Consider the following 24,627-nt stretch of genomic DNA (forward strand, 5'->3'; position numbering starts at 1 on the left):
GCTATGTTATTGAGTGACCATTTTATAATACAATTATAACAAAGCATTTTTTTTATAATTGCTGGAACACAGCAGGAGTTGCGAAGACTGGCAGACTGTGGGGAATGTTTGATTTTGTTTGTTCCTTTTAACGAGTGGAGGCGCCCAGGGCACTGTATTTAATAACACCAAGATCAGAAAGGTAGACAGATCACTCAGCAGAGGCCAGTGCACATTATATTTTATGTGTCTGGATTTCTGATCCGTGAATTCTTCTGCTCCCTGCTGGCGGACTGTCTCTTTAAACTGATGTTGACCAACACAGTTGTTCTTTGACTTTATTTGTATATAGAAAAAGTTGTGTCATCAGGTTTATCATAAGAAGTAAAACTAATGCCTGCTTGCACTAGTTTGAGATATTTTTATGTGTAAGTGTATGATAGTTTGGACTTGAGGTTTCAGGGTATCGGGGCAGCCAATTTTGACTAACCAAGTGAGCATGTTATGGTAGTGGTGTTAAGTTAATTTCCCTGTAAGTGAGCTTGAACAAATAGTTCCTGACCAAGCTTCAGAAGACTTGGACGTTTTAAAGCTGATAGAAACACAGATTCTTACTGAAAGGAATAGAGGATTATAATCTGAAATGTTCTTCAGCAAATTAATGCAGGTAAATACTATATTTGAATGAAGTGTAACAAGTAAAATTCAAAGTTATTCGTGTATAATGGTTAATAATATTACAAAACACTAGTTTGTATACTTGTGTGTATATATATGACTAATGTTTTACAATACAGAGTATTTTTTAATTAAAATTTCGTTCCCTTTAAATTATGAAAGACAGTATTCTACTTATAATTCCATGTACAGAAATGAAATGTGCTAAATGCTTGTTGAGGAAAAATCATGGGTCAATGGCAATGGCAAGATAGATTCTGCTTTCTTTAACCTTGAATTTCTTTCTTTTATTGTTATGTGATTGTCACATATAGAAGTATAGAAGAGCATTTCCTGAAGCAACAGTTAAAAGGAAACTTAGCAGATCGGCCATGTGGTGAATAATTACACTGGTCAGACATGATTGATGATAATAGTCTATAGTTCATTTTTTCCTAGTGATTCTGTGAATGAATTATGACAATAAACTTGTGTATAATATTGCCAGGGAATTTCGAGACATCAATCAGCACTTTTGCTGCTTTCAGGACCAGCTTGGTCAATTTATGGAGTAGAGCTCATTATCACCGTCACTGGGTTCTCTATCACAGCAATTATTACAACCTTTTCATTTATGTCTGCTTGTGGTTTTTTTCAACCTATGTTTCCCTATTTGGAATTTTCCACCCAAAAATATTTCGTTTTCTACTTTTTCTATATCTGTATACCATCATTTTTAAAATCCTAGAGCATAATGTTTAAGTTTGTTTAAAAAGTGAGTGTTCTCAGTGTTCTTGAGAGTCTGCTTTTTTTCTGTTATAAATTGTTTTTTACTATTATCTGAAATGATAACTAGTGCTGAGAACTATTTTCATCTGTATCTCAATCATTATCTTGAATACACACACACACACACACACAGCTTTTCCAAAGGATTCAACCCTAAAAAAGAAAATTTAGTAGTTAGAAACTTGCAGCGTCACCGCTAAGGAGGCAAAGGGCTAGACACATTGCACATTATAAATCATCCATGCATGGTGATGATTTTTATCAAGTTTACTCAGTGCAACAATCTGTCCTACTCCTATTACTTATGTGATATTATCTCTGGGAATTGGTAACCCACCAAAATAAGGATTATGGTGGTGTCTTCCTTACAGTATTGTTTCAAGGACTGCATTATATAAAGCCTTTCAATCGTTGACCCTGTGCCACTTACAAAATAGCCAATGGCTATTAGATATCAGTGTTTCATTTTCTAATGTTTGGGAACATAAAATTTTATTAATTTGTTTTATCTCATACAAAATATTAAATCTTGAGGCTTTTCTTCACAATTTTGGGGGCAGCAGGAAGAATATCTAATACATGCTTGCTGGAAATTGTCGATGTCTTTTAAAGATACAGTTGTGTCTGACACAGTGTACTCAATGATTTTAGGTGCATGGGAACTATCAATTTGCTTTCATAATAAGTATTGGCTTTTAAATCATTGTTTAAAAACTACATGTGTAGCATGGTAAATATATTCTAGGCCACACCAGTTGTTGTTTTAAAAATTAGTGATTTGCTATATAAAACACTTTCCAATTATTCACTATTTAGAGCCTTCTTTTACCATAACCAGATGAAAATTGACCTGCTATATGACAAGCTGTCCTAATCCCAGAAATACATACAAAGGAAATGAAACCTGCATATGAGAAGGGATATGTAGTCCTCTATTTACAGAAGTACAAACACAACAATCTGCAGATTGAATAAAAACAAAACTATAAGAACTATACAAAAATTAAATAACTCTTTCTAATATTAGAGTCCTGTTAATTTGATCATTTTTTCCAGACGTGGGGCTACCTATGTGTTTGTGCAATATTGTCAGTACTTTTTATACTGTCCTAAAAGCTTGCTGTGAGTTATACTTTGTTTCTTCCATTGGATTTGGACAAGAGCTTGTGACTGTGGCTTAATGACCAATGTGGTAGGGTAGATGTGAGGCTGTGGCACTTCTATGGGGAAGTAAAACAAGTGTCTACCTCTCTCATTGTAATTCCACCAATGCAGGTGTTGGAATAATACCACCATCACCCGTTGGTGTAAAAGTCTCACACACAGAGATGACAGAATCCAAGTACTCTGACAGTCCATGTAGGCTTGCAGCTCATGGCCAAAGTATTCACACCAACCAAGTGAATGTGTAGACCTTTAGATAAGTACAGTTGCATCTCTAAAATATTTCTGGCACAGCCGCAGATGTTATGGAACGTAAACAAAGAGTAAAGACAATGTCCTGTCTCAGCACAATTCTTAAATTTGTGAGACCTAATAAATGACTAATGTCATTTTAAACCACTGTGTTTTGAGAGACTATATTATACAATAAACAGAAATATAACTATTTCTGATTTTGGGATCATTTCTTATAGATGGTATTATTTATATCAAAAGGACTTCATGAACCCTATTTTGTGGTTTAAGTATTCCTCTGCAACAAACACTGGTTTTCATTGCTTAAATTATGAGTTTCATTATGAGCTATAAAACTGCAAGATGCTAATCTTGTTATTCTTCATATAATGACTGGAACACTTATGTAATGTTAATATTTCCTTTCATTAGTTGTTCATCCGAAATGTCATTTGAGTGAAAGCAAGATTAAAATGCAACATTTATCCCTTTAAAATACAATCTTAATGGAACTGGCATTGATAGTTAATTCCTAAGCTAGACCATGTAAAATGTAAAATACAATAAAATACAGTAGAATGTCTTGTCTGGATAAATGTGGTACATGCTCTAAGAATCAGTATTAAGAGCAAGTCTCCATGAAGTTGTCTAAAACTACAAAAGCTTACTTGCAATAAAATTGTTAAACATACTTTGAAAATAGAATCCTGGACTTTATACCATTTTCTATGCCTATAATGTCAGGATACACTTAAATGATATGATGGACTTATGACTGTTGTTGAAGGACTACACTATTGTTACAACTAAGTGGAAAGCAGCATGGGGGGGAGGGCGGGGGAGGATAGAAGAAATCCCTGAGTCGAAGAATATGTGTCATTAAAAGTAAAGTATTTTTTAAAAGTTTACATATTTGATCACCTATCTTTATTTGTACACTATTTTTTATTAATTACCTTGCATTATGTGACACAGTTTCATAGGCTCTGGGATTTATACATTATTAAAAACATTTAACAGCATCTTGCAGTAATGACACAAGGACGCTTTTCTTTTTTTAAGATTTATTTGACGTTTTGAACCATATAGAGAATTGAAAATTTGGGCAAACTCTCCTGCCAAGTTTTGGAAAGGTAGGATTGTGAAGCAAGATTTCACACATGAAGAAGTCACTTGAATGCTAATTTGGATATAATGCTCTAGGTTGGGTGTGCACGCTCAGAATTTTCTGAGTCATGCATATACTTTTATGAGATACCTCCTGAATTTCACCGGTTCTCATGGTAAACACCTGCAGAATACTCCCTATGGCTCTGACAGGAAGAGGAGCATTCATGCCGAAATAGGCCAAGCCTTAGCACAACCAAATTTGAAATATCCAGTGGACAAAATCTTGGCTAGAGCCCTCGCTAGGGAAGTCCTCTCCACACCTGTCTGTTTCACTAAATATGCTAGCTAAAACAAAGCTTATAAGAAGAGCCTCAAGGAGATAGAGAAAGGAAAATACCAGGGAAAATGGTGGGAAGGAGAAAGAAGAGAGACAGGGGGGGAATCTATACCTGCAAAACTGTATCATGGAAAATAATAAACATAAAAAGTCAAGGTTGTGAAAATATGTGACTCTTTTAAGAATGAATAATATGAAGAGATCTTCAAAGGATTCACAAAATGCTTGTTATGAAAAAAGGACTATAGATTTCAGAAATATTTCTGTATTAGTCTTCAATATTTTTTCTGTGTCAGTTTTTGAAGTATGCTAGTATTTACAATATTAAGATCCATAAGCAAAACATAACAGTGAAATGGAGCAAAGAGGGTAACCATGATTTAAAATACTTTCTAAACAGGAAAATATGTAGGCTTGCCTGATGAAAGAGCTTACTCATTGCCTGAGAGCATCACTCTTATTTTTTTATTCATTTAAATGTAATGTCCTTTTATATTCTTCATGCAATATTTGCAAATCTTCAAAAATTAAAACAAAACTTACATTTGCTTTGATTTTTCCTAAAGTATTTTTCACTGTGGCTGTTAAAATAAAATGAAATCGTGAATCAATGTTTATTTACTCTGATAATCACAAACCTATTGTGTAACATTAAATTCTGTTTTTTACTCATTTTTATTTATGTAAAGGAACAGATTTCAACTCGTCCATAGACACAATTCCAAGAACATAATGATATTCCCCCTTCCTTAAATCCTTATTCTTTTCTGTCCAATCACTTTTTAAACTGTTGCAAATTTAACTCCCAGAGTTCATTTCCACTAAACAAAGGGCCCAGTAAATTAAAAGTAGAAATACAATGTTGAGACAGGCACAATAGACTGGAGGCTAAATCACTGCCTTACACTAGCCAGGATTCCATATGGGTGCGAGTTCATGTCCCAGCTGCTCCATTTTCCAGCCAGCTCCCTGCTCGTGGTCTTAAAGAGCAGTAGAGAATGTTCCAAAGCCTTAGGACATTACATCTGCTTGGGAGACCTGGAAGAAGCTCCTGGCTTCAGATCTGCTTGGTTTCAGCCATTATGACCACCTGGGGAGAGAACCAGTGGATGGAAGATCTCTCTCTGTATCTCCTGTCTGTAAATGAACCTTTCCAATAAAAATAAATAAACCTTAAAAAAAATACTGCTATTGACAGGAATATCGACAAGACTACAAAAAAATGAAATCTCAAGATGTCAACTTCAATCACACACATTATGTTACTGTTAATAACCACTATGCTAGGCATGACAAATTAAAGAAAGCATGGTATTTGTCTTTTTGAGGTTTGACTATTTCAGTAAGCAAAGTTGTCCCTATTTGCATCTGTTTGTCACATTTAAGCAGAATTTCATTATTTTTGTGGTCACGTAGTATTTCATTGTGTAAATATGGCATATTTTCTTTATCTAGACATCAGTGGATGGACATAGGAGTTGATTCCAGGTCTTAGCTGTTGTGAATTTGAGCTCCTATTAGTACAGGGGAATAAGCAACTCTCGCGTGCTGAATGAATTATCTTTGGGTTAATTTCCCAAAAGTGAAATGGCTGGTCATGTAGTAGGTTTATTGTTAGATATTCAAAGAATGTCTCTGTTATTTTACATAAAAGTTGCCATGAAGAGTATATTAGGCTACCCGTTTCCTCATGTCCTCACCAGAGTTGTTTATTTTTGGATGGTAGTCATTCTAACAAGGGTAGAGAGGGTTTTGTCTGCTTGTTTAAGTTTTTTTTTTTTAAATTTTTACTGGAAATTCAGATACACAGAGAGCAGGAGAGACAGAGAGGAAGATCTTCTGTCTATTGATTCACTCCTCAAGCAGTCACAATAACCAGAGCTACATCAATCCAAAGCCAGGTGCCAGAAGTTTCTTCCAGGTGCCCCATACAGGAACAGGGTCCCAAGACTTTGGACAGTCCTCAACTGTTCTCCCAGGAAACAAGCAGGAAGCTGAATGGGAAGCAGGGACTCTGGGACATGAACCTGCACCCACATGGGTTCTAGGTGCATGTAAGACGAGATTTTAGCTCAGGTCGGGCCCTGTGGTATGAATTTTTATTTATATTGCTTGACATTAGATGGCTACAATTAAGATTTTTTAAAACCACAGAAGTAATTACAAATAGGATAATTCAGATAAATTTGTATAAAATAATTTTTATAAAATTTTAAAAAATGACTTCCTGAAAATGTTTCAAGATTCCTGTGTTCTACTAGAAACATTTTTCATAACTAGCAATTATATCAAAAGGTCTTTGTTTACCCTTTAGAAAAAAACACTTACAGTTACAAACTTTGTAGTAGCATATTTCAAAATTTAACATTCTATTCAATATTGGTGCATTTTTTGAAGTATAGAGACACAGATTTAATGTTATACCAATCAGTGTTCATCTAAAATATATAACTTAAAATTATATTTTATACATGATTACATTTCTTTAATAACTCTTTCATCTAGTACCATAATTTTTAAATTTTCTCATCCAAGTGAATAGGCTGTTTTGATTTCAAAAACTGTTAATTCTGACAGTGGAAATAAGAAGTTTTATGCTATGTTGCCATTTCTTTTTAAATCCTGCTTCAAAGGTGAACCAAATGTATAGTGTATAGGATACAGGAGATTTGGTAAAATAATTTGATTCTGCCTCCCTCTGAGCTGGAGTATTTCAGCTGCAGAAAAAGACAATGAACATGCTTTGACAAAATGTGCACTCTGGGATATTTACAAAAAACATGGATGTGTGGCCAGTTATGGATGTAGATATCTTTGTACAGTAGTTTTGTAAAAGGGTAACATTAGGAGAAACAAGAAAAAGACTAGGAATTCTAGATACTTTCATCATTCCTCCATACTAAATATGTATTTTAAAATTAAAAACATATTATTAATAGTAATTCTCAGAATTTGAATTTGCTATAGTCTTGTGAAGTTATCAGTAAAGCACAGATTTCTTAAACCACTATTTATAGATTCTGTGACATGTTTAAATAATCCTTAATAAACCAAAACACAAAACATAAGAAATTGAGAGTAATGCTGCCAAAGTATTTAAAGTCAGTCACACCAGCCATGCTGAACCATCTTGGTTGCAAATAGTTTAGTTTATGAATTGGGAAAGGAAAGGAGTAAATCTATCACAGGAATGTATGCAGCTAGCAGAGATGCCAAGGTCTGATGACTCCAGGCAAAATGCAGCTGGGGCAACCCTTTCCACGTCTGTCCCGTTAACCAGCGGATTGCTGGTGCTGTCAATCTCCAGCCTGCTTGGGTCAGTGGGAGCTGTAAGAGTACAGTGACATGGTCGGAATGTGGGTAGCTAGGGGAAGAGTGGAAGTCTGGTAGCTGCTGGACTGCCTGCTGCTGGACTGCCTCTTGCGCACCTCCTCTGTTGTCCAGGTGAGTGATTGGCAGCTCCCATCAGACAGCTCACCTCAAACCCACAAGGTGACAGAACCAGGCAATCTCAGATTTGACAACTGCATTCATCCTGTCATGGGACAGCTATGGTTGGCCCATATGCCAGCCTGGCCTGGCCAAAGGACAAGTCCCATTCTGTGCACTGTACAAATTCCCTTCCCTTTCTGTGCACCACCCAAACCTCCCTTTTGGTTCATGGGGCAGCACTCTCCTCAGACTGGCGTACCAGCAAAGCGCCCTCTCTGGTGTACCAGCAAGGTACCCCATCTCTCTCTCTCTCTCTCTCTCTCTCTCTCTCTCTCTCTCTCTCTCTCACACACACACACACACACACACACACACACACACACACACACACTTTCCATGCAGCCAAAGCTGCAAGTTATAATGGCACAACTGGGAATATCCAACATGGCTGCAGGATGTGTCTCCCACAGTGACCTTCAGGTCATGATACTATCATAATAAAATTGTGGGTGGGTATATTTCCACTTCCATCATTTACCTGTTGTCATTACATCTAGTGACATATTTTTGACTAGATAAATATAGGGGCCTGAAAATGGGCAGTGCTTAAGACCCAGCCCCAACTCCACCCTCTTTGAGTATTCATTTAGATGCCACCCCTGGAGGGTATACAGGGATGCCCCTACCTTATTGAGAGGAGTTTGTGTTGTTTTATTTTCCCTTTGCTGGGGGGAATTTTCACTGTAGGATGTTTTATGCTGGTCAGGGCGTTTTTCTTTGGGAACTCTTCCTTTTTGTTACTGATTCATGCACCACTTGATTCTTAAGTTTGTACTGTTGATCTGAATGAATCCTATTTTCTGTATATAAATAGCTATGCTTTCACCTTTGAATCATCTCACTTATGGAGGGAAGAATATACAGTTCACTGTTTTAACAGCCTTGAAATCCTGTCCCTCCAAAATAATTTAGAAAGAACTAATGTAATTTCATTAGATGCTATTCCTGCATGGGAAAATATAGATATATATGTTCAGGCAATAATTACAGGATAAGATACACAGAAATCACTACAAGATATGGTAAATTTTGCAATAAAGAAGTCAAAATAAATTTTTTAAAGATTTGTTTTACTATTATTGCAAAGTTACACAGAGAGGAGAAGAGACAGAGAGGAGGAGAGTCAGAGAGGAAGATCTTCCGTCCAATGATTTACTCCCCAAGTGAGCACAACAGCCGGTGCTGTGCCAATCCGGAGCCAGGAGCTAGGAGCTCTTCCAGGTTTCCCACATGGGTGCAGGGTCCCAAGGTTTTGGGCCGTCCTCGACTGCTTTCCCAGGCCACAAGCAGGTTGCTGGGTGGGAAGTAGAGTTGCCGGGGTTAGAAACAGCACCCATATGAGATCCTGGATCTTTCAAGGTGAGGGCTTTAGCCACTAGGCCACTGCACTGGGCCCGGCAATAAACATTTTTAAGAATAATTTGATCTTTTTAATAAACAGGGGAAGAGGCAGTGAATGAGACAATGAAAACAAGCAAGAGAGAGTGTTCCACTCACTGGTTCACTCCCCAAATGCTAACAAATGCCTGAGTCAGGCTAAAACTGGGGCTTGGAACTCTAAGTAGATTTTTCTTGCGGAGACCCAACCAACTGAGGTATCCTTGCTTCCATGCCAGGCTTTCACTAGTAAGAGCTGGAGTCTGGATCCAGAACCTGGTACTCTGAAACAAATACTGGGGCCTCTGAGCCGCGCCTGCTACTCCAGAATTCACTTTTGTCTTCATGATTATTTTCGTCCTTGAAAAAAATGCGAAGTGTCTTCGTTGCTGCTATCTGTGTGTCTTATGTAAGCTCTCCACAGTAAAATCCAGTTAATTAGAAAATTATCTTAATGGGTCATGATTATGCAATCTGTATAAGCTGTGGATGATTTTGGACATCAGTGAAAACACTGATTCCAAATTGTCAGATAAAATTTAGTTTTCTACGTTCTGCCCATCTTCATTCTCAAGGCTGAGGTTATACTCTGTCCATCTTAATTAAATCAACTCAGCTCAGAAATTTTCCCATCCTGAACTAATCTCTTATTTGTCAGAGAAAATTTTGCTTCTGTTAATCCAATCTATAGTGGTACAAAGGGTAAAACTCATTAGATGACTAAAATTACTCTTTCCTAAAATAGCTTAATATTTAATTATTTCTTACATCATTGTAACTATTGCCTACTTTAATGTCGATTCCGTTGTTCCCTTTCTTTTAATATTACTGAACAATAAACTCAGCGCATATCAACCCCAGTGAAGTCAGTACACTGAAACAGGACCTGAAGCATAGGAACGTATAAGCTGATAAGATCCAGCAAATAACAGAAACAGAACAATAAGACGATTATGAGATTATTGCATAATATTCCAAACATAAAGGAACAAATAGGTAGAAGAAAAATCAAAAATATATCCTTGTCTTCCTAGTGCTGTTTTTGTTATTTTGCTGCTTATCAATAACTTGAGATCTTTCAAAGAAGCACATACTATTTTTGTAAGAATAAATCATGAATAGGTTAGGAATGAGTCTCAATTTTTGCTATCTTTAATTCAAGCTGAATCTGCAACTGTATATTTACTTGATTAATCCATTCACAACCTATTAGAGGAAGTTAAGCCTTCTACCATAATGTAAATTTAAACTATCTTATTGAAAAAAAATTCTGAAAAAGAAAGGGAGAGGAGAAAGAAAAGGAATGTTGAAGGAAAGAATGGAGAGAAGAAACAGAGGGGAAGCATCCTTAAATTCTTAGCTTTATCCATGAACTGTGTTGAATTTGTTCACTTGTATTAATATAACATTAACATGAGAACTGAGGAAAATTGCACTACAGTAATTATTATTCATTGGTTGTGACCCTGAAAATCTAAAGTATTAACAAAAGAAGGAAATTCTAGCAAAAAATACACAAATTAATTCATTAACATGCCATTTTTATAATATCTAAAATTATATTTTCTGAGCAAAAGAAGCAGTCCAAAGGAATTAATTGTTTAAAATCAGTAGCTTGGAGAATACATGAGGAAAAAAGTGAAAGTAAAGAAAAGTTTATCATGTGTGTTAATAGACAAAATAACGTCTCAGCCAATATAATTAGGTTTCATACATAATTCACTTAGATTTAAAAAAAAAGAATGTGCATGTGTTTTAAGTATCTTTTCTTGGTAAATCAAATTGTTCTCCATATATTCTTTCTCTTTTCATGGAAAAAGATTGTTCTCTACTGATTTCAGTCTTAGTATGTACTTGCTTTAACTGAAGCAATGGAAGCAAAAGTGACTGTGCTGTGTTGCATACCAGAAGTTCTAAAAGCCATCCCGCAGATCTGTCATTGCGTGTCTGTTTACTGTAAGATTAGAAATGTCCCTGATCAAGGCAGTTCCTTCTTTGGGTGCTCTGGGTGATGGGAAGGCAGGTCTGAGCCACAACATTACTTAGTTTTGCTGACTGTCATCATCCTGAATGTTATGTTCTAAAAAAATGTCAAACCACAACCCATGGTCGTAGAAAGAAAAATGATATTAATAGCACTGCTATTTCAGAGCCTAAATAACCCTCTCAGTGTGGTGGACAAAGGGTGAAACAGTGACCCATTTATTTCACACTCAATTTAAGGGAGTACCAAAAACTCAGGAATCAAAAAATATTAATGCTTTTAATGTTCATATGTCTTTGAAAATTAGAAAGTGATACAAAGCATTTATGATGAATAAAATGTTAACATTTTAAGTAAAATCAATGGCTATATTGTCCAAGATATGTTAGAGTCTGAGTCAAAAGAAAAGTAGATGATAACATTGATTCTAATTTTGTATTTATATAAAATGAGTAGATTTTATATATTTTCACAGAATACATTTTATACATTTTTCACAGAATAGATTTAGAAGTATACGGAACTCGCCTTTCTGCACACCCCCTTGCAAAATCCTTATCTCCCCATCCCTTATCTTTTCTCCAAATTATTACAACAGCATATTCATTCACTTGATAGATGTAAGCTGCACATTGCAATACAGAAAGATATCATGACATAGCAAGTAGAAGATGAATGAAAACAGCGCAAATCTTACCATTACTTAGGACTATGGGCACAGTCTGTAAGCAGCAGTTAAATCCCAGGATGGTAATCTCACTTGCAGAGGTTACTTTTGTGTGCGCTCTGCATATTGTCACATAATCAGAGGGAATATATAATATTTGTCTTGCTGGGACTGGCTTATTTCACTAAGCCTAATGATTTCCACCACTGTTGCAAAAAGATAAGGTGTCATTCTTTTTCTATATCTGAATCATATTCCATAGAGTATATATGCTACATTTTCTTTAGTTAATCATCAGTGATGGGCAACTGGGCTTGTTCCATGTCTTAGCTGCTGTGAATTGTGCTGCTATTAACATGAAGGTTACAGATAACTCTCATATACAGATTTGTTTTGCTTGGATATATTCATGGGGTCAGCATGGCTAGGTTATATTTTCAAATGTTTCAGGAATCTATATAGTGTCTTTCATAATGCTTGTACTAGATTATATTATCAGCAACAGTAGATTAAAATATTTTCCCCACATACTTTCAGCATTTATTGCTTCCTTATTTCTGTATGATAGTAATTCTCATTGTGTGTGGTGGAATCTCATTGTAGTTTTTATTTACATTCCTCTGAAGAAAAAAATGAATATTTTTCATATATCTATTAGCCATTGAATTGCATCCTTTGAAAAATGCCTTTTTATGTCCTTTGCCAATTTCTTCACTAGATTGCTTTGCTAATGTTGAGTTTCTGGAGGTCTTCATAAATCCTGGATATTAATTGTGTATCGTGGGATTTGCAAGTGTTTTCACCCATTCTGTTAGTTGCCTCTTCACTTTGTGAATGGTTTCTTTTGCAATGCAAACACTTCTTAACTTGATGTGGTATTACTTGTTTGATTTTGTTTTAATTGTCTGTGCCTCTAAATTCTTTTCCAAAAATTCTTTGCCTATACCTATGTCTTGAAGAGCTCATTTAAAAAAAATTATGTATTTGAAAGGAAGAGAGAGAGCTTCTCCATCCAGTAGTTCACTTCACAAATTGCGGCAAGAGCTGGAGGAGGGCCCATCTAAAGCCAATAGCCAGGAGTTTCTTCAAGGTCTCCCACATTATTGAAGGGGCCCAAGCACAATAGCCTTTCTGTGCTGCTTTCCCAGGCGTATTAGCAGGGAGCTGGCAGAAGCTCAGCAAGCAGAATTTGAATTTTGCTCATGACACCACAGCGCCAGCCAGATTTTAACTTTTTAAGATTATATGTACAGTGATTTATCTTGAGAAGTATATTTTTCCTGACTTCTTATATTTTATATGAAAATAGTGTGGGCTTGTTTAAATTTTCTAGGAAATTGGATAAAAACAAAGAGCCATATGTAGGATCCCAAGTCTACATTGATATATCTGAAATATTAAATATGGGACATGCAACATCCTCAGTCTGCATATTCTGTATCTATATCTATATATCTATTCTATATCATCTATATCTATGTCATCTATTATGTGTAACTGATTACAAATGAAACCCAGCCATAATGTGGTACAGCTGGGAATTAAATGAAAAAGGATATAAAAACAGGCTTAAAAGCAAACATGTATTTGCACAAAAGTTGCTGATTAAACTGCTTATATTACCTTTTTCTGTTGCTACTTTACTCAAAAACTAAAACTAACATATGAAGACTGAGGCCATCTTCTTTGCTGACTTACCAGGTGCAGTTACACCACAAGTGGAGCAGCCATGACTCAAACCATTACCTATATGGGATGCTGGTGCTCCAGGTGGTGGGATACCACCTAGTGTCGTGCTATACCACAGCACCAGCCCGTAACTCAAACAGTTATATGCATTTGACAAAGGTAATGTAATCTTGTGTTTTCTAAGAGAAACAAAATCTGTGAGATGAGTGACCGGGTCTCTTCATGGGACTGACTTTCCAGCTATAATATGGAATAATCTCAAATTCAAAGCCAAATGATTGACCCTTGTATGATAAGAGATAATAGGATTTTTGCATCAAAGCCACTATAATTATAAAAAGGGGGGGTTGAGTCCACTGGACAGAATGTGGATTGCCACACAGTTACTTATTAATATTTTTGTGTGTGAGAGAGAACAAGGTTGTTTTCTTGTCTAAGGTGAGATTGTCTGACGCTTACTGTGTAGAAACTACTAAGAAGTTGCAAGACTAGCAGGGGTTATGAGTCTAGGCAATGACAGAGTACATTGGAATTCCAGTCAAATATGGGTATAGGGTCTTGTAGACATCTATAAACTCTAGGTATTGTGTTATAAATCATAGAATCGAGGGCAAATGTGTTCAGAATTTCAAGATATGAAATTTGAAGGTTTTAGCAGATAAATGCTCTCAAAAGGTTAAAAAAATAAACTATCAATGAAACACTGTGTACTAAAAGCCAAATATTTTATACAAAAATGTCACTTGATAATATTATTAGCAAACCAGTGTCAATAAAATAAAGTTAGTAAACTTGAAGAAAGTCAACATATGCAATAGCAAGGGAACATTTTAAAAAATGAACAGAATCAGGGATTTATGAAATGTTCTTAGGAAAATATAGAGTTTGAATCACAGAAAAAGAGGCAATGAACCCTGAATAGGTCTAGTATATGAATCAAAAATGTTAATATTTTTCTAAATTTGGACATAACGTATTCAGCAGACATCCAAGTAGTAAATAAAACTACAAGCAGAAAAAGTATGAAAAGAAGTATTCCCACTAACACAAACCTTATTCAAGTTGCTGGAAAGAAAAAAAAAAATATTGAGCTCAACCTGTGAATGTGGGAAATGGGACAGAAAAAAATGAAACTGACTTTTTTATTAGAAAATGTGGATACTGGGGGCCTGGCGCAATGGCCTACCTGCTAAAGTCCTCACCTTGAATGCACAGGAATCCCATATGGTCACTGGTTCTAATCCCGGCAGTTCACTTCCCATCCATATCCCTGCTTGAGGCCTAGGAAAGCAGCAAGGATGGCCCAAAACCTCGGGATCCTGCACCTGCATGGGAGACCTGGAAGAAGTTCCTGGCTCCTGACTTCGGATTGGCACAGCACCAGCCGTTTCAGTCACTTGGGGAGTGAATCATCAGACAGAAGGAAGATCTTCCTCTCTGTCTCTCCTCCTCTCTGTCTCTCTGACTTTGCAATACAAATAAATAAATATTTTTAAAAAGAAAATGTGGATAATAGAAGCAATAGCAGAATATCTTTGAAGTATTCACATATACACACACACACAGAGACATGGAGAATTTTAAAAGGAGAGGTTCTTGTTTGACGATGTAAATGAAGACATTTTTAAAGTTTCAGAAAATTTTAACCTTATCCAACTTACTGAACCATGAGACATGATCTTCTTTTGGAGGGGGTGAGAGGTTTGGAAGGGGAGCCATAGAAGTAATGTCAAGTAGAAAAAGGAATATACTGAAGGAAATGAAAGAGAAATTCCAATGAGAGGTAAAAGTGCAAGCATAAAATAGTTTTATCTCAAAATTAGAAAAACAGATATTTCAAAACAAAAGTATTTTAAGGATTTTAATTCATAAGAATAAGAGATGACAAATACGGTCATGAATTCATCAAACATATAAAGCAAATGTAAAGTACAAAGAATGGAAAGCGAAGAGGAGACCTGGCAATAGCTCCCTTCAGTCTGAATGCTGTAAAACTACAAGACTTAATTGGGAACATCGCAATCAGAGGTCAGAATCCTGACACCACATAAGGCAACTAGTGTAAGGTCTGGAATGAAAATGCTACAGACTCTGAAGTTCTGATGTAAAGGGGCAAGAGAAAAGGAAGCCAAGCTCTCAGGAGAGAAAACTCTCCCTTACTATTCTCTGCCTGCCTCTGGTCATTTGAATGCTTCCTTCATTGAATACTGAGAGTATTTTCTTCCCAGTCTGTCCATGGACTCCCATGCAAGTCTCTCCCCCAAAACTCTCTCACAGTTACACCAAGAAATAACTAGCAATTTTCCTGGTGCTCCTTAATCCAATATAACATCCCAACACAGGTGCTAAGGAATGGAAGTAGAAGTGATACCATACAATGTCACCTTGAATGACTCATGAAGTAACATTGATCTACTTATCCCACAAACATGGACTGTGCAGAATTAGAGCTTTTGGTTTCACTGATTTACAAGGTATGGTTGGTGCCTTATAGATTTTGGGACTCTTTTATCCAAGCTCTAACACAGAAGAAACTTATGATTGGAAAAGAAAACTGACCTTGATCATAAGGCGACTGCTGTTATACCATGGAAATAGGATTATAAATGGATCCCAGGTGTTCCGCTTGGGTATATCTGGATGCTCCCTGATTAGATTGTGGCTGTGAATGAACAGATTTAGCAAGCCTAGCTGTAGAATTACATGCTAACTAGCAGTGCATCTCCTCAGGTGTAGGGGTTAAGGTTAGACCAAAACATAAGCCACATGGACCAGTGTTAACTAGAGGTGAGCAGAAACAAATGTGAATAAAGGAGAGAGTTTAAGGATGAATGTCAGTGTGACATCGACTATTATGAGATGAAGATGACAGTTTTCCTCACTAACAACCTTCATTTTCTTCTCAACATTAAAGAAGTACCAGAATGTTGGAGAGCCTTCATATATTTTAAGAATTGGATTGTGAGCAACAGAAAATGTGCTCTGTGGTAGACACAGGAGCGTACCACTCATTTTCCAGGTTAAAAAAGCACTATAAGAGGTAAGGACTAAGAAGGGAATTAGCAAACTGTCCCATGCACATTTGCTTCAAGTCTGTGCAGCTGTCTCGCTTTCAGACTAGTATGGGGTAGAGTCCCTCATGTAAACAAAGAGGGCATAAATGTTGATTATTTTAGATCTAGATGAAGCAATATCAAGAAACCTGATTTTTTTGAATCAATTATTCCTTACTAGGATGAGTGAGACTTTGTGAAACCTGCAATACAATTTTCCATTTTTCTTCTGTTTCATCCTAAACCGATTTTTCTTGATTCTTACCTACCTAGCTTCCTTCTTCATTCCTCCCCGTCTTCCTTCCTTCCTTCATTGTCATCGTCATTGTCATCATGTAAATGCCTTAACAACATCTGGAGTTGAGCTGAGTTCAAAATGGGAAGTTAGAAATTTAATCTCATTGTCTTCCACGGGAGGTAGAACCTAATCATTTAATCAACACTTTTCTAGTGTTTGCAGTGGCAAGAAACTGGAGTCAGAAGCTGGAACTTGACATTGAATCCATTCACTCCACTGGGGGATGTGGGAATCTTAACAGCTATGCTGTTAGCTTAACCACCTGTTTCTTTCTTCCTTTTGACAAAAGATGAGCTAAAATTTCTAAAACTGAATCCTGTGTTGCACAAGCATCAGTGTAATGATGTTCATCACAAGGATCAACAATAACACATTTAATTGGAGTTAAAATTAAAATCCAGACTTTTTGTATTTAAAAATGGATTTGATAATGATGATGATGGAGTTGATTAAATCACAAAAGTTTACCTCTAGTTATAAAGCTGTAAACACACAATTAAAATACGCATATATAAAATTTATGTAATTCTACTCACAAGTCATATTCGCCAATAGATATTTTCTATTTTTATTACTTTTTAAAGCCACCATCCATTTTCTTAAGGAATATATTTGTCATAAAATTATGTTATTTTCTTTAAAAAGTTAAAAAGCTATACAGTATATTTGTATTATCTTGACCAAGAACATACTACTATTACTTCTCTTTAAAATAAGTATTTTTGCTTAAAAGGCAGAATTACAGGGAGATTTATTTTTGATAGACTGAGATTTTCCATCCACCGGTATGCTCCCCACATGACAATAACAGCCACAGCTAGACTGGTCTGAAGCCAAAAGCTAAGAACTTTTCTTCCTGGTCTCCTATGTGGATGCAGGGATCCAAGAGTTTGGGTCCTCTTCTGCTGCTTACCCAGACCATTAGCTAGATTGGAAACAGAGCAGCTAGTGCCCATGTGGAATACCAGCAATGTAGACAAAGAAATAACCTGCTATACCATAGTGCCAGCCACAGTGCTACTTTTAATTAAATGTTAAATAAATACATATATAAGCCTAAGCTTTCTGCAAAATTTGATTCGTACTTTTATATTATAATACAGAATAGGAGATTTCAATTTTTCCATTATGATAACTACTTTAAAGAAAAAAAAAACACTTGAATCTAAGAAGCTAAGTTTAAGTTAAGTTTATTAAGACAAAGAGTAACCCTAAATTTAAAAAGAGAAAAAAATTCGATTGAAATCAAGTGTGGATAAAGTTAAAAGAAAAGGAAACACATAAAACAAGCAGGTATTACAAGCAGGTGTTACAAAGGTTTTCTAAAATTTCAAGTGTCAAATATGGAAAGAATTTTATTTTTTCTAAAACATTATGCTTATTTATTGCAAAATAACTACCATCTTTTCATAACAAAATAATTTAAAGCTCTTTCAGTATTTTTCAACAGCTGGACAGAAAGAAAATACTAATTTCTAAAACAGAAAGGAAGAACAATTCATCTTACTTTTGATGGGAAAATCAATGTCATGGAATGATTTTTATTTTGTGTTTCCTTTGGGTATTTTGAGAAGTAGTTTTGATACATGTGGCATGCACGGATTCCATTATTTGCGTCTAAATTTGCCAAAATATGACAATAATTATTAAAAATGTGAATAGTCTCTGGGAGGAAACTGAATGAGTGGATAGTGAGACTATCAGAATGAGGAAGCTAAATGAAATTAGGTCCTGTTGTTGAAAGTACCCATTGTATGAGACAGAGTTCCCAAACAAAATGATGCAGTGTGAAATCATGAGTAGATGTGAGGCAGAAACCTAAAAAGCAGAAATGTAATTTTTATTTGGGCTAATTAGCTGAGAACTCTAAAATGTATTTGTTTTACTACAGATTTGCACCAGGAAAGCAAATACCAAAAAATAAGAGGGTTAAACAATAAAGCGAATTTTTCAGCTATAGTCTTGAGACAAAAGGAAAAAGCAAATGACGCTTTTTATGAAATCACATAACACTGCTCAGAACCAGAAAAACAAACATGTTTTCATTTCCTCATACTAAAATACACAGGAAACAGGTGCAGTTTCCTTACTATGTGCAATAAGTGTATTGTGAACAAATAACGTGCACCATAACTTTTTGCTTCAGATAATATTTTACCCTGTGAAAACAAATGAAGTTACTTGTGAATAATAATTTGCAGCTCAAGATATCTTTGTTCACTGATTCCAAATTATGAGCCCCTACCCAATGTCTAATCCTAGCCAAATTTTCTCGAACTTTCCCCTATAACGTGAAGCCGTAAAACTGATGTAGTTACCTTCATTCCATTCAAAGTTTCACTAACTTCAGTTTTGCCTATTTAATGATTTTGTTCTGACGGCTGTTTAAGGAACAGACATTTGGCAGTTCTCATTTGCTAAAGATTTGGGGAAATGAAGATATGATAATATTAAAAATAACAAAACGAGCCAACAATTGCCTATTTAATCCTTTTCATTAAAATTTTATTTTTGTCTTAAAACCATGGTTATAAAAGAGATAAGGCGAAACAGAGAGGCACCTTCTAACTTTTGATTCATTCCCCAAACGGATGTACCAGCTGGAGCTAGTCTGATCTGAAAGCAAGAGAGAAGAGACTCCTCCAGGTCTCCGATACAGGTGACAGGACCAAGGATCCGAGCCAGCCTTTGCTTCTGTTCCAGGTCATGAGCAGGATCTAGTTACTGATTCACTCTTCATCCTGTTTATAAGGCTACTTAGATCTTTAATTACAATCTACAAATATTTAATTTAATTTTGCATTAATTTAAGACTGTATATATCCAGAAATCTATCCATTTCAATTGGGTTTTTTAATTTGTTGGCGTATGTTTTTAATAGTTCATGATTACCTTTTGAAACTCTGAGTCATCCACTACTATATTTCATATTTCATTTTTTATTTTTTGAACTATATCTTTCCCATACTTTCTTCATCATTTGAACTAGTTGGGACTCTATTAATTGATTTTTTTTCAAAGAACCATGTCTTTGATCTATTGATCTTATTTCAGGTTCCTTTGACCACTGTTCGAAGAATTTCCTCACATACTTTGATTATTTCTTCTGTTAAGATTATTTTGCTGTTGTTTCTGTAGCTTATTCAGGTGTATGGCTAACCTATTGTTCTGGTGCATTTGTATTTTCTTAACCTGGGAACTAATTAAAATAACTTTCCTCTTAACAGTGTCTTGACTGTGTCCCATAAGGTTTAATATGTCGATTTGATGACTTCATCTTAAGATTTATTTTTTCATTTCCCCTTTTATTCTTACCCACTTTTCATTTAGCAGCTTGTTGTTAGCTTTTTAAAGTATTTCCATGTTTTCTGGTGTATTTTGGCTATTTGATCTCCAGTTTTATGTCTCCATGATGAGCTGATAAGATGCATGATATGCTTTCAATTTTTAAAATTTTACTGAGGTTTGTTTTGTGACCTATGATGTTATCAATATTGGAAAAAGTCTCCATGAACTGATAAAAATATGTGTGTGTTGTAAGCTTGAAAGTTTCTGCATCTGTAGGTTAAAGTTTCTGTTTGTATGTCTGCATCTGTAGGTTGAGTAGAACAAATAAACATTTGCTCTATGATCTGGGTGAGCTCTGTTTCCTTGCTGAGTTTCTGTCTTACTGATTTTTCTGTTGAGGTTAGTAGTATGTTATGGTCCCCCAAGTATTATTGTATTGAAGTCTATTTCTCCCTTTAAATCTGTTCATGTTTGATTCACCTAACTAGGTGCCTTGACATTTGGTGTGTATATATTTATCATTGTAGTTTCTATTTGTTGACTATCATTTAATCATTATGTAGTTTTAATCTTCATCTTTTAATGTTTTTCAAAGTCTATATTATCTGATGTCTGCTTATCAAGATGGAAAATGTACTTGATGTTGGAAATAATGCAAAAAAAATAAAAGCGTCTTAGTACACGTAAATCATCTATAAGGAAAGTGGAAACTAAGGACAAGAGTGTCAAGAGGACTCAGTGATACAGTACAGTGAGTTAACTTGCCACTTAGCAAATAACATCATATGTCAGAGCACCAGTTTTACCCCCCCTCGGCTGCTTGTGATGCTGCTTTCTGCTATTTTGCCTGGAATGGCACCGATAGTTGAGCTCCTGCCACCTGTGTGGGAGACCAGAATGATGTTCCTGACTGATCTCTCCTGTCTGTTGTGGTTATTTGAGGAGTAAAACTCTTTCTCTGTTTTCTCTTCTCTCTCTGTCATTCTTTCCATTTTTTTAAAAAAATAAAATGGTAAAGCATAGAAGGGGAAGCATAATCCTTTGTAATATTGATGTCAACAGTTTGAGACTCTAATTTTTTTTAATTCCAAACATATACTAACATGCAAAGAAACTCCATATGTTGCTAAAAATGCAGCGTGTTTTAAATTTTACATTTGTTATGATAGGCAAGTAATACTTCTATGTAGAAACAAAAATCTGGGTGACCAAAGAGCTACTTGTTAGTGGTAATACATGTTACCGAAACCTATAGATTATTGCTTAGGACATTTTGTTTATGCTAGTATTAAATAATTTAAGAAGCAATAATATTAGAATCGTAATGACAGTCAGCCAAAATTGAATGTGTTTACATTTTCAAATTGCTAGAATTTTTTTTATCTTTTTCACATATTAGACATGTTTAGAAAAGTCATTAATTTCTATGTAATTCAGGAGAAAAAGAATAGCCAACCTAACTGAGCTGCAAACTAACAGAAGGCAGAAAACTCATTTGAGTAAGTGTAAGTGCTCACCCAGGCGAGTATCTTCCTATTTTATTCATCTCTGATGAGCAGGAACTGGTTAATTTCTCCTTAGCATTATGAAAGTACTGGCAATGGGGGAAAGCAGTCTGCATCCTCTCTTTACCATATGACTTTGGGTTCCCGTTCAGCTGTGGAAATGCTTTACTTAGAATTCCTGGTGTCAGGCATCTCCATGATTGCTTCTCATATTTATCGAGCAACATCATTAGAACTCATTGCCTGCTAGTGAGCCCATAGATGAATCAGTTGTTCATTTGTTCAATTAGTTATGTCATGCAGGTGGAAAACAAAGTGAAAGTTTAAAATAAGCAATTAATTAGCTGAAGTCTGAAAAGTATATAACACATAAGCTGATTTACAAAGCTTGGGTGACTTGATGATTATGTGTCACTTTTAATATTTTATCTCCTTGATAAAAATCTTTTAAATACTAAGCCCCTACTTTTCTTCCTTCATTGTATCCTAAAACTTATTCATTTACTCTCATATGCTGAATATTATTAACTCCTAACATGTACAAAGACACATTAGATGAAATAAAACTGTGAAATTTTAAGATCCTCAATTTGTGTTTTTGGCTGTGTTATGCATTAGAGCTCCGGAGAGTGCAAAGAGGGTAAAGGATATAAGATTTAAAAATAAATCTCTAAGGTAACCAGAAATGAGAAATCCTCAGAGATGCACATATAAAAAGATAGTGTTCTAAATCTAGAAAAAAAAATATCTGACTTTGAAGCAGAATTTTCCCCTGGGAACATTTCTTGAAATGCAGTAACCTAAAATTCCTGTTGTATAGCCACAAACATTGGAGGAGAAATGGGATTAAATTTGGGTCAATTCAACTGAAACAGTATTCTCAGAGACAGGCAAGGACAACACTACAAAAGGCCACAATGCCATTGTGAGTTAGTCTAGAAGTAAATATCATGCGTGAAAAGCACATCACGAAAGCACATATTTTGGCAATAATGAAAAAAAATCTTTCCTGAAAATTCATTGTGAGACTTGCCTTCCTAGCATGCTTTCCGTTTTGAAATATTTGTCCATTTTTGAAACATTGTGATTGTAGCTTGTCAGTGCCCACAGAAAACATGCCAAAGTTAATACAAATAACTGTCTTCTTGTCCACATGTCTTAAGTCAAGGACTTCAAGAAGTTCCGGAGAGAACAATCCAATGAACTTCAATAAAAATGTACCAAGAATGAGGAACAGCAACATATACCCAGGTGGGAGCCATAAATCCAGAGACAGAACTATGTGAAGAAATAGTCAAAGAAATCTTAAGAATAACAGTAAGTGTTCAATGTGCCAATATTCTTGGATACATGAAAACTTTTTTTCAAAGATATTAGAAACTCAAGGTTAGCTTAGGAGTATCTATCCTGCCAATGGCCCGAGTGACTGACATACACAAATGCAAATTTCTCTTGGCTATAATGCCATCTGTATATTCTGACCTCATTTTTAGTGTAACTGTAGATCAGCGACAAAAGCCATGACAAAAGGAGTCTCTGACTGCCACGGATATCATGACCCTCCGTGTACATGTATAAAAAGCTACGCAAAGGCAGTACAGTAAGCTCTGTCCATTCATGACTTCTGCATGCACAGGTTCAATCCGCTACTGAGATTATTTCAAATCATAACTGAATATGTACAGATCATTTTCCTTGCCATTATTTTTCAAACTGGATCATATAGTAATTATATGTGTGTATACATAGATGCATATACATATGTGTGTGCATATATGTGTGTGTGTGTGTCATTTTATATAAGACATTTAAATGGGTATGGGTATCCTGTGAAGATCCTGAAATTCATTATTGTGCCCAGCAAGGCTGATGGAAACACCAAACCCCAAACCAGGGCTGTACTGATCCAGTTTTAATGTGAATGAAATTGAGAGGAAGCCAAAATTAGTGCATTGGAAGATGTGAAAACAAATTTGTAGAATACAGAAAAGGGGAAAATAAAAAGAAGATATTAAAAAGTAATTATGTACCTTTGAAATAATGGAGAAATTCTACTAGTTAATGGGTTCCAATATTAAAGAAAAAGCAAGTTAGGGTTTTAACATTATATGTTCATTTAGATGGTTTAAAAATACCCAATATAATGTTAATTTTTAACATTGTGAAAATCACTTATGTAGATTTGGAAATCCATACCCATTTCAAATCTAAAACTAACAAAATTCAGGTCACTAACAAAATTCATTAGGTCACATAACCTAGAACAGAGGTTATTAAATTTCATAATTGTTTTACCATTTTTTAATTGTACTCTCTCTGCAGCCAAAAAAAAAGCTCTTCTGTACCCCCACCATTCTAAAGCTAATTTGTGGGGTTCATGTTTGAAGGTCTCATAGAACAGCAGGAACAGCCTAAAGACGATGGGACTGCTGGTTTTCACTAGGCAAGCCATAGAAAGCTGAAAGTCAGAATTCATTCACGGCAAATTCCTGAATGAATTGCAAACTGAAGAATGAATAGTATTTAGAAAAGGAAAGATGTCATTCAATTAATGGCTGTTTAAGCTTGTATCCACTTCTAAATGTCATCAAATACATTAATATTTAATATTAAAATAATGTATATATGATAAATGTAAATTACTTATATTCACAATTTCAAAATCAGAAGAAAATACATTCAGTATACTTGAAGTACACAATATTTTGGCACAATTACAATATTACTAATATAGGGGCTCGGCAGCGTGGCCTAGTGGCTAAGGTCCTTGCCTTGATCCCATATGGCCGCTGGTTCTAATCCCGGCAGCTCCACTTCCTCTCTATCTCTCCTCCTCTCAGTATATCTGACTTTGTAATAAAAATAAAATAAATCTTTAAAAAAAAAAACAATATTACTAATATATTCTAAAAATCTTGTTTATAATGTATTGTTGACTACAATCTAAAGTATATTCCCATCCATCCTTACTTTAGTTATTTAGACATCATCACCCTGTTGTTTT

The sequence above is a fragment of the Ochotona princeps genome, chromosome 9, assembly GCF_030435755.1.
Source record: "Ochotona princeps isolate mOchPri1 chromosome 9, mOchPri1.hap1, whole genome shotgun sequence".
NCBI classification, from domain to species: Eukaryota; Metazoa; Chordata; class Mammalia; order Lagomorpha; family Ochotonidae; genus Ochotona; species Ochotona princeps.